The sequence below is a fragment of the Pyrus communis genome, chromosome 4, assembly GCF_963583255.1.
Source record: "Pyrus communis chromosome 4, drPyrComm1.1, whole genome shotgun sequence".
Taxonomy (NCBI): domain Eukaryota; kingdom Viridiplantae; phylum Streptophyta; class Magnoliopsida; order Rosales; family Rosaceae; genus Pyrus; species Pyrus communis.
This window is the reverse complement of record NC_084806.1, coordinates 12,515,914-12,527,417: the sequence shown is the minus strand read 5'-3', so window position 1 is coordinate 12,527,417 and position 11,504 is coordinate 12,515,914. Positions and strand designations below refer to the sequence as shown.

General features: G+C 35.8%; 1 pseudogene; it reads left to right on the top strand.

Moving 5' to 3' along the window:
* The first annotated feature begins 8,367 nt into the window (after window positions 1-8,367).
* Window positions 8,368-9,636, top strand: LOC137732708 (pentatricopeptide repeat-containing protein At4g14850-like; annotated as a pseudogene).
* Window positions 9,637-11,504: the final 1,868 nt, after the last annotated feature.

Sequence of the window (11,504 nt, the reverse complement as noted above, 5' to 3'; positions counted from 1 at the left end):
TTGTGGGACAGCGGCGATGTCTCGGTCGGAGATTGAAAACTGGGTTGTTGTTTTAGTCTCCTTCTAAGAGTTGCATGGCTTCGGCATTGTGTGATATGTTTGCCCATTTGTTCCACTATATGTTATCCGTTAACTTTTTACTCCCGGTCAGTAAAATAAAAATGATGAAAAAAGTAAGGATTTGAAGTCATATGTGGATGCAGAATCACCCTTTTACTATGTCCTCAAGTAAATATGCAGCTGTTAATTTATCAATATACTAGCACAGTGTTTACATGGAACTTCATAACCTCACAGAAGTTGAATGCCCTCCTCACGGCGAATACTATCGTCCTTTCTGGTTCGCAGAATTAAACAATCGTCCTCATTCGCCGGAGATGGTGATTGGATCCCGTGATTGAAAACGCCGGAAAATGGTAATTGGGAAATTACCTTTTTCATTTTCTTGGCTGGTTTATACATTAATGATTAATGTAAATCAAAATTTTTTAAAAGTCGAAGATATGTCCTACGAGTATTAATCAACTGAATGTATACCCAAGACATCATCTAGGGGTCATTTAAGTAGCAAAAATACCCAAGGAAAAAGGCTCAATGTTGCATATGGTATGTTTTGACTAAATTTTAACGAAAAAACTGGGGCCGTCTAATAAAAACAATTTTAGTTTGGATGGTATTTGCAGACCTAGTTATTCAAAACTTTGGGCCAAATCTAGTGCATCTTGCCGTTGAGTAGCTGGGAATAAACATGTAAATTGGGGAATCGATCATACCAACTCACATGCATCGGATCCTTTCACAATTCCGAAGTTAAGCGAGTTTGTAAGAGAGTAAAACTAGGATAGGCGACCTTCTGAAAAGTCATCGTGTTGCATCCCCCCACAAATGTTCACCAAAAAAAAAAAAACAAACAAGTAAATTGGAAAGAGAGATGAGGTTAAAGAATTTGGTAACCCAAGGCATTCCAAAGAAACTATTTTCCTGCATTTTGCATACATTATAGAGGAAATGAAAATGAAGCTTGGGTAGTTAACTATAAAGAGGAAAGTTATGGGATGCCATTTGTGCAATTTTTTCTTCAAGGATAAATAAATTGATCCTTCTGCCTTCATCCTTGTGAGATCATATGATAACGAGGATAGATTATTTGCAGGCTAATTATGGCTAATAATTAATTATTTGTGTGCAGTTTGTTAACTTAATTTTAATGCTTTTGTGATTAGGAGTCAAATTTGACTCCAACGCCAATTTTTTTTTATATGGGTTTTAATGGCGGGTCGCTTATTCCGCTAGTAATTAAGCGAACAAAAATTTGTTTCAATAATTTTTTTTTTTAATAAATACAATAATTTAAGAGAATTTTAAAGAAAAGCTCCTGGTACTGTTCACTTTAACGAAAAACCACATTTTTACACTAAAAAGTCAATCATGGTACTATTCACTTTACCATTTATTTTGTCATTTTCATTAAAACTCAAAGTTTTCATGCCATTTTCATTAGTTTTCCTATAATTTAAAGCTCTACATTTATAAGAAAATAATATTTGACAATCTAATTGGAGAAACACAAATTTGACATAAAACTTCAGATTGCCACATCAGCCATCAATTGTAATTGATTGTTATAATTTGACATTTCCATTGGAGATGGCCTAATGGTTCCCATCCAAGTATTCGTCATGTACAATCATCAATTGTTCTGCCACCTGCTAGATCAAATTAACTCCAAAAAATGATAATTAAAATAATTATAATACTTAAGTATTTACTAGTGAATGCTCTATATATCGTACTTTTGATTTTAGCCCAACGATAGTTTAACTTATGTTTTACTGTTTTAAAAATAATAGAAATGGTATTTAATTTTTCTTGTGAATATTTATACTCACCGCTCTCAAGTGACGTGATGTTCACCATCCTATTTATTGCGTTGGATAAGTTTAAATTTTAAAATATATGTACTAGATAGACTTAAATCTCAAAATTTATATTCATACAACAATGATAAATAAAATGAGAGTGGTGAGCAAAAATGCATCCAATTTTCGTGGACTTTAAAATACAAGAAGCACGTGATATCTTTTGATTGAGTCACAATAAAAAGTGAGTATATAAGGTACTCATTAGTGAGTACCTAAGTATTATCCGATAAGATTTGAGTCTAGTTAGATATAAATGGAAATATATATTAAAGGGGAATCACATCCCTACCGATGATCATGATCATATACAGGAACATCTATTACTTATGTAAAGCTATCTCAACATTAATCAAAGCGGACTATCTATTCTAATTAAGTAGTGTAATTATTTACAAATTATATGAGATAGTAGTATTGTAGTACATATAAATGATTCATATATACCTCCTCGATGCTTCCATCCTCAATATCTGTGTTGAAAGAGAGAAGCATACGTTCGTGGAGCAAATTTTCTAGATCTTCCACGTACCGTGGCGCTGCACATTAACACGTATATTGTGGAAATATTCCCTTCTCAGACAATCTAACTTTACAGCGATAATAACCATAAAGATTTTATAAGTTATACGTAAGTGATGCATCGGATAAAAAGAAAGAACCTTTAGATTGAGAGAACCAAGAGAGAATATCGGCAGAGAGTTGTTGAGCTTTGTGGGTGGAGTCGCGGCCACCCCATTGGTTCTGGACGGCCATTTCTAGGCCATTCCATTGTGACAAAACCATCGACACGCCTTCTCTCAAACGATCATGGTCATGGGACTTTTCAACGATAGATGATGATGAAGTTGTTATCACACGTCCACCGTTGATGGATCCCATGGCTTAAGTACTAGGCTGTCTCCACCCTGCTCGATCAAAATAACCTAACAAAAGTTTCTCTCTTTCTCTGGACGATGATCGAGGAGTGCAAAGAGAGAAAAAAAGGAGGCTTGTAATTGAGTTTTGAGAGAGAGAGAGAGAGAGAGAGAGAGAGAGAGAGAGCGAAATGTGTGGAGTGAAGAGAGAGATTCGGAAAAAGTCGATTTTTACTTAAATAAGGAAATTTGTTTGTGTGCATGAGTTGGCCTTAACCAGCCTGGTTAATTAATTAATTGATTATTCATGTCCAAATCTGATGATAGGTGCGTTGTATGATGCTAACTAATTAGCTTTTCTTTTCAATTAGGCCAAACTGAAACTCTGTATGATCTCCTTTGTGAAAGTTTAAGAGATATGACAACAATTTAGTGTTGAAAAATTAAAAGATGACACACGTTTCTTATTTTCAAAGTTGAAGAAAAATTAAATAACATATGCAATATCATTTTACAACAAACATTATATGTTAGTATATCATCGGGTCAAATTTAAAAAATAAGTATATAAAGTATTCACTAATGAGTATCTAAATATTATTCAACAATTTATAAAGAGAAAATGACAAGATTGACTAACTCTATTCATTTTTCAAAAACTTTCTTGTTTGTCAAATTTATTACGTGTTGTCACTTATACAATTTAACAATTTAAAATGATACTCACATTATTTACTCAAATTATAACATGTGAGCAGTTATCAATATTTGGACTCTAATTAAACTCCAGTTATATTATATGAATTAAGTCACCATATTAGTGTATGCCATGTAAAGCATAAAATAGTGCATACAAATAAGAAAATTTTTATTTGTACCCATAAAAGCTTCTTTCTACACCCAACTTTCACTTATATATTTTTAATTAAACTATCAATGTCTCTTTAAACCCAAATTTACTACCTAAACTATCTTCACAAACCTTATCTATACACTCAGTGGTGAAGCTACGTAAGGGCAAGGAGGGGTGGCCGCCCCTTCCCTCGCAGTAAATCAAGTCCAGGAGCTGTGGTTTCGCCCCTCTGGTCCCGTCGAAAGTGGTTGTTGGTGCAGTGGTTCTGTCTGTGTTCATCTGGATCTGGGTTTGTTGCTAGTGCGCAGCTCTGCTGCGTTTGGTTTTATATATTTTTTTTCAAAAGCCAGGCCAAACGACACCGTTGGTCCTAGTTAAAAATTTTCCTTTAATGCAACGACATCGTTTGGGTATAGAATTGAAAAATAAAATTAATTAGATAGCAGCAGAATAGATCCCATTGGCCCCCTCATTCCCCTGCTACCAGACATTAAGGCTTTGTTGATGCACAAAATCAGTGAGGACTTTGGCACAACAGAAAGTGTCAAGTTTGTGACATTCGCTCGATTGCTCTGGTCACCTAGTGATGATGATATGTAAAGAGGTAGAGATAAGGAAGCAAACACAAGATGTACGTGGTTTGCCCTAAGTTTGGCTATGTCCACGGAGTAGAGTAGTTATCATTAATAGTGAAGGGTTTACACAAATATGTAAGTTTAAGCATAATTATAATTATTGGGTTCTAATGACTAGTTTAAGTACAATAATGACATTAGCCCCTCATTGTAGGAGAAAAGTCTTCTTTTATAGTTGAGGTGAGTCTCCAGCTTTTGTTCATGACCAATGTGGGACTCTATGAGCCTTATTTTGATGTTGACATGTGTCGTGCTGTGATTGGCCTCCTAGTTGGAGGGAAACTCTTGTGCTTCGGCAAGGGTGTCTCAGCATGAACCCCTCAATAGGTCCTTGAAGGTATGACGTTGACTGATGCTCGGTAGTTTCGGGATTGGTCAAGTATGGTACAAATAGGCTTCAACTTCAAGCTTTTTAGCCATCCAAGCCGCAAGCAACCAGCCTCCAGCCGCCATTTTTGGCCCCCTTTCTTTTAGATGAAGTTTTTAATTTCCAAATTTATATTAGCCTTAACCCTAATTGCTTATTTAATTTGAAATTTTGTTTATTTTATATAGAATCATAGAGTAATTAATCAATATGGTTATTAATTATTGATTATGAATATGAAATCTTATAATTATTGATGAATAAACTTGTTATTTAAAGTAAAATTTGAATTCTTGATTATTGACTAATTGATCATTGATATTGATTAATTGAATTGAATTTTGTTCCATGAATAATTTATATGATATTGGTATTGATTAAGAATCTAAGACTTTCTTTTTTCCCATAGTATACAATTATGTAATGAAATGATACTATAAGAAACAATGCTTAAACCCTCTTCCAAATATTCCAAGTGGTCATCCTTCAAATATTTTAGGTAGTCCTCTTCGACTATTCTGAGTAGGTCCCAACAAAGTGAGGATACTGAGTTTGATGAAATATTGGCTAATCTTTTTTAACCTTGCACTCTTTTAAGTTCGCCCTAACCCGCCATTTAGTGCTACGGTCTAGTGGTATTTCTTTTCACTTCTAAGTGAGAGGACTTAGGTTCGATTCTTGCTAAAGGTAAATTTGAACTACATTATTGCTAGTAAATTGTCAGGCTGAGCCCACCCCCCTACCCTCTTAGTGTAAATAATATCGTTTGTTTAAAAAGAAAAAAAAAATTACCCCTCCCTCTTACAATTCTTGACTTTGCCACTGTATACACTCATTTAAAAAAATAAAAAACCAACTTCTTTGGCTCCTCAGTGAATCTATTGCGCAAATAGACTGCAGACTCGATTGGTGGGCCTCCACTCCGACCCCCGGGCAAAGGAATTGCGATTATAAAGTAAAACTGCCCTCGCTATCTATATAATGTAAAGTTTTATATGTAAATTTATCTAACTGCTACATAAAAGATAAATCACATTGTTATAATTATGAGGCATCTGCTACCATAGGACATTGTAACGGCACCCCAAAGGTTAAGGTGTTCTCAAGTAAAATTCTTATTTTTCGTCCATATGGCATATGGTAGTTGACGTGTCATCAAACTAGCATATATTTTAGCAAAAAAGGGATCAATTATGTGTTACATAAGAAAACAACAAAAGTTAATTCACAATGATGTAAACAATTAGGTTGATGAAGTGGCCAATGAAGTTGTATGTAGCTGTACCAGGAGTAAAGTTTGGGATTGGATGCCGGTATAAATGAGGCGAGACTTAATTAGGGGCAAGAATTTGTGTGGATCGACATGCATGGCTGCCGTTTTGGTGATTGCAGCGGTGGTTATGGCGGAGGATGCAGCGGACCAGGCTGTTTTGAGTTTTCATTTGTTTCGGTCTTAACTTTTGGTTGGACCACTGTTGTTTGTTTGTGTATTTTGTGTTTGGTCCTTTTTGTTGTAAAATTTGGTCCTCTGTGTTGTAAAGTTTGTTGTTGGTAATGTATGTTATCCTTGATAAAAAAAAAAAATATTTATAACTTTAAGGGTCTGTTTGGAATTCCATCTAGAAAGGCTAAATTGTTATAAACATTGTATTAAAGTGTGACTATGTAAACCCCAGATTAGATTTGATACTAGTTATTCTTCCCTATTAGGACTTGTATTCCTTAGAGAAGAATGATTCTTCCCTCCCTTATTACTATAAATAAAGGCACTGCGTAGGGGGAATAACACATCCTCCTACTGCTGCGCTTAGGAATCTGATGTGGAAGTTTTTTGCATCAAACCAATTCATCAATATCATCACGCAATCAAGTTCTTCAAAAACAACGGTTTTTATCTCAATATTTTTGCAGCTTTGATAGTGTAAACATTCACTATAATGCATAACCCAACTTTACATTTTTCGAATTTTAGATTCTACATAAATTGTGTATGTATTATATCCATAATTATTTAATTATGTCAATTGATATTGCCATGAATTGTATCAAATACATGTACAAGCATTGAATTATATGTTGAATATGCATGAAATTATATTAATCTATAATTTGGAAATTGAAAAAAAAAAAAAAAAAAAAAAATTAAAAATTAGGATTCCAAGAAACCCATCCTATCGCTACCATATTGCGAGCCACTGCTTTTTAGCCGCATTGCGTCAAGCCACTAGCACTAGGCCTGCAGCCTACGTGGCTGCGCCATGTCGAGAGACCACAAGCAAGAGCCAAGGGCTCCAAGTTTAAAACCCAGAACCTAGACGCCTTCCATGGCGTCTCCACCGTTGCAGGTTAGCATGCAGCTAAACCTTGCCCATGGGTCATCGTCCCTTGACAAATTTTTGACCAAGATTCTTTCGAATCTCATTGGATTTTTTGAAATTCCAGTTTAAATACTCTATGATTTTGGTTGAAATGTTGAGATTTCCTTATCTCTATTTATATTTCAATTTTTTTAATGTTGAAAATCCAATAGTCCATATGAAAGAACAGTTGGAAATCTAAGGGTCTGCAAGGGCTCTGGACTATGTACATGGGTTGGCCCCATTGTGGCATTTCCAATAACAAACGGGTGCAATGCCTAGGTGGAAGTTGCAGAGGCAAGTGAAAGGGCCGATGCCCTTGGCCCAATCACCCTCTCATTTTGGGACCGGTGGAGATGATTTTTTCGGTTGAGACTTGCTAGAGATGCTCTATAGACTCATCTATTAGAGGTAATATTTCTTCAAGTTCTTATATGCAATCGCGTAGCTAGAAATTATTTGGTGAGTAGGCTAAGTTAAAATTATTACTACGAAATCAAAATTTTAATCCTATATTGCCTACATAAAGTTATATAATAGTAAAGAGAATTGTCATTAGCAACCCTAAAATCTTATTTGGCACTCTAAACTTTATCTAATTAAAAAGAAAAATACACTTGTGTGGAGTGTAGATTGAGATTTTTGGAGTGCTAATAACAGTTCCCATAGTAAAAACTTGAATGTAGTAATTTGAAGCAAGAATTTTATGTTTTGTTAGCCAGGTTTCTACCCTTCAAAGCTTTCAAGTGAATAAAATAAGGAACCATTTGTGATATGAAAGTTTTAATTTATTACTATTAAATATAATATTGGTTAAAGTGGTGAGTTTATTTAACATTTATTAGCTCTTATTATTCTTAAAAATGGTCTTACTAATAAAAAATTTCACTTGTTAAGTGAAATATGAAAATTAAAAATTATAAACTAACCAAAAAATTAATATTTTTAAATTTGAAGAACCAAATTCTCCTTATGCTATAGCCAGGAGAGCCTTGTACTTGGCTCCGCCCTTGCCTAAATGAGTCATCATGTGGTAGTTGGACCCATTGGAGATGTTCTTAGAAAATCCAGCCCCACATGGTTTTTTTTTTTTTTTTGCCCCCCCTAATAAATTGTATTATCAACACTAAAGACGAGGGATGGGCTTAGCATTATAATGAGTAAGTAATAATATGATTTAAATCTGAAACCTCTTACTTACAAATAAAAAAAAAAAAAAAAACCACTAGACATGGCAGACCCACATGCTTTTAAACGTAACTAGTTCGTAGCCTCTCCCGCCGCGCATCCAGACTTACTGACTTAACTGAACTGAACGCACAGCCGCCGCAACAATTCACTTCGTTCAAAAAACCCAGTGAAAAAATTTCACAAACGCATGCTCGGATATGTTGAATTTGGAGCTCGGGAGACAGTTTCATGGGTTTGTTATGCGATGTGGTTTTGGAAAAGATGTGTCAATTTTAAATGGGCTTGTTGACTTTTACGGGAAGTGACAGGAGGTTGGGTGTTCAATGATGGTTTTTAATGGAATTGGTCAGCGGAACGATGTTTCTTGGTGCTCTATGGTGGCTGCTTGTGTGTAGAATGATGAGGAGGAGAAGGCATGCGAGTTATTTTTGCGGGCAAGGGAATAAGGCGTTAAGCCAACTGACTTCATGGTTTCGAGTGTTCTAAGCGCTTGTGCTGGGGTTGCGTGGATTGAACAGGGTAGGTCAGTTCACGCAGTTGCAGTGAAAGCGTGTGTGGAGGGAAATGTATTTGTTGGGAGTGCACTTGTTGACATGTATGGAAAATATGAGAGCATAGAAGATGCCGAGCGTGCCTTTGATGAGATGCCTTTGTGGAACTTGATCACTTGGAACGCAATGGTAGGTGCATATGCGCATCAAGGACATGCTGAAATGGCTTTGGCATTGTTCGAGGAAATGTGCGCCTGAAGTCATGAGGTTAAACCAAATTATGTTTCATTGGTCTGTGTATTATCAGCATGTAGCAGAGCAGGGACCGTGCAAATGGGGATGCAGATTTTTTGAGTCAATGAAAGCTAAGTATGGAATTGAACCAGGGGCAGAGCATTATACTTGTGTTGTGGACTTGCTAGGCCGAGCTGGTGTGGTAGAGCGAGCTTATGAGTTTATTCCAAAGATGCCAATTTGTCCAACGGTTTCCATTTAGGGTAGGAAGCCAGAATTGGGGAAGATTGCAGCTGACAAGTTATTTGAACTCGATCCTAGAGACTCTGTCACTCTGGCAACAATGTGGTGATTTCTAACATATTTGCAGCTGCTGGAAGGTACTAAAACTCCCGTTGCAATAGAATCCTACACACTTTGTGGCGTTTATTGCCCTTTTTCTTTAGACAAATTGATTTGTATTTGGCAATGAATCAAAGCAGGTGGGAAGAAGCAACGCTTGTGAGAAAAAAGATGAAGGATGTGGGGATAAAAAAGGGTGCAGGCTACAGTTGGATCGCAGTCAAGAATGCAGTCCATGTCTTCCAAGCAAAGGACACCTCCCACGAAAGGAATTTGGAGATTCAGGCAATGCTAACCGAGTTGTGGAGGAAAATGGACGAAGCTGGGTACATCGCCGACACCAATTTTGCGCCGTTTGATTTAGAGAAAGAAAAAGTATCAGAAGTTTGACAAACAAAAAAAAATAGGGGTAGCAAATTAATTTAGCAAGTGGCCCGCCCTTGCACTACAAGGTGGGTTCAAACCCCACCGACTCCCTAATCTAATATCTAATATAACAAATTAATCTATTGTTTGACAAACAAAAAAAAATAAATAAATAAATACCTAACATTTTTGTTCAAAAAAAAAACATTAAAATAGGGTTATTTTAGGCATCTAAAAACCTTTAAATGTGTAAAGTCAAACATAATTAATGAATTTGCTGATGTGGAATCTAGTCAATGGGTTTTGTTTAAGTAAAAATCTTATGTCGGATTTTATGTGGGAAAAATTAAATTTCAGGGGCTAAAGACATATTTTCATTATAATTTGCAGCAACTAAGTAGCCCCAATTAATATATATGTGTATGCATTAGTCTCTTTATTAATCACCCTCTTAATAATTGACTGCACAGTGACCCTCTCCCAAGAAAGGACAATAATTCACATGGATGTAGGGAGGGGGAAGCGACGCCGTTATATTTCCATGAGTAAAGAATAATCCAAAAGGATAAAAGTAAGTGTGGGAATGTGGGAGTTGGTTGGTTTCCTGGAAGAGGAAAAGCATGCATTTACATGACTGAGACCCACAATCGTTCGCAAGTCCCATGCATCATGCGTGGCCGTAAGCGAATAATAACATGCAGGTGACGGCAGTGGGTGTAATGCAGTACTAGTGTCCCCGGCCGGTTGCGCGCATATGCTTCCCTGCAGCGTTGTTTGCGTTGCTCCATAGTCTCCAATTGGCATCTCATGATGGCTTTGTTTCTTCACAATAAATCAATCAAATCATTCATGGAATTGGTTTTATCATTGCATGGTGGAGATGTAATATTTGGTATCATTCACGCATTTTGCTCCATATATGTAATTTTATAGTTGGTATATGCATTATGCGTGTACTTATTTGAAATTTTCTTTTGAGAAGAGGGAACCAAAGCAAAGCTAGGTCCCAATGTACTATAGTAGCAAGGCCACTCAGTTACTTACATTAATATTGAATATATGATGCTGAAATGTAAAAGCAAAGAGTGCTTATGCCTCGCTTGAACCCGAAACAGTAATTGACCATATTGACAAACACATAACTCTCACTCGGTACAAGGGCCAAAACCATAGGATGGCGTAACATTTCTCTCTCCCTCTCTGTACGAAATAAGTTTGAATTGAGTGAACACTTGATCAAATTGATTTTTTCCTGAATGCCACAATTGGGTTGATTAACTACATGCAACTCCAGGTCTTCCATTTTAGCTGTTTAAAATTTTATTTTATTATGTTTTTAATAAATGAATGATGCTTTGAGCTGTAGATATTGAACCATGCAGTCCTGAGCGTCAATCAGCAAATGGACTAGTAGTGAGGAGCGCCATTGTAACTTTTGTTTACAGTTACTCAAATATGGTAGACCGGAAGTGACCTTTTCAAAGTGAGCATAGAAAGTTGGCCAAAAGCAAGAAAAAGTATTCCATCTTCGAACAGGGGTTAAACCCATGTTAGGTCTGCAACTTTGCAAGGATAAAAGGACCTTCTATGTTTGACTAAAAGTCACATAAATGATTGGTTCCACTCTCACTATTCATACCAAGAATTAATATTTAGTTTTCTTGCAAGTAAAGTTTGAAATCGATCTATGAAAAGGAATTTTCTTAATAATATAGGGAATACAAGTCAAATGGTGTTTTATTTTATGTATCATAATAAGAGTGGACAAATTGATTGATATTGTCCCACTTTTATGGTATATTAATCATAAATAAATTATAATATTATAATTTGAATTGAATAATAACCTCATGTGGATGTGTTACTGAAAAATTGCTCAATGAAACAGCTCA